The following is a 627-nucleotide window of genomic DNA, read 5'->3' as shown; positions in this document are numbered from 1 at the left end:
CACAAAATTTTTAACCAACATCACAAAACTTACGGGGAGGAGGATACAGTAAGGGCCGTAATAGGGATTATCTATTAGAATCAGAATAAGAGTTTTTTTTTTCTCTAATTATAATGAACGAACGTCGTAACAAGTTAAGAAAGGGGTCAATTGATGCTGAATTTTAAGATCCAATAGCCGTTTAAAAAAGAATCTCCTATGAGCTTCAAAAACAGCTTTAGGGTTACAAAGATATCAGATCCATATATATTGGTATCACAAAATCAAAGGAAAAATTTAGAGAGAAAGTCAAGCTAAACACGTAGCTTAAAGAAAAAAATGTACTACGAGAAAAACAATGACGCTGGCAAATTGAGCGCAAAAAGCAGACGCAAACAGAATGAGAAGGTGACAGCTCTCAGCAAACGTCAAGTTTTGAAAAGATGTACCAACGATGAGTATCAGAGTTCCACTGTCGTATCTGGTTCAGCAAGAGTTGAAAGTAAGTATGAAAACGATGAGACTTGTCAATTTAAATGTAACGTCATCATCAGTCCACAACAACGATAAATAGTGACATGATTATGACTATATACATAAGACTATTAAGTCAGCTTCAATCCACTGAAACGACAAAGCAAGTGTCAT

Source organism: Artemia franciscana, chromosome 17 (genome assembly GCF_032884065.1).
Source record: "Artemia franciscana chromosome 17, ASM3288406v1, whole genome shotgun sequence".
NCBI classification, from domain to species: domain Eukaryota; kingdom Metazoa; phylum Arthropoda; class Branchiopoda; order Anostraca; family Artemiidae; genus Artemia; species Artemia franciscana.
This window is presented reverse-complemented; position numbering follows the sequence as displayed.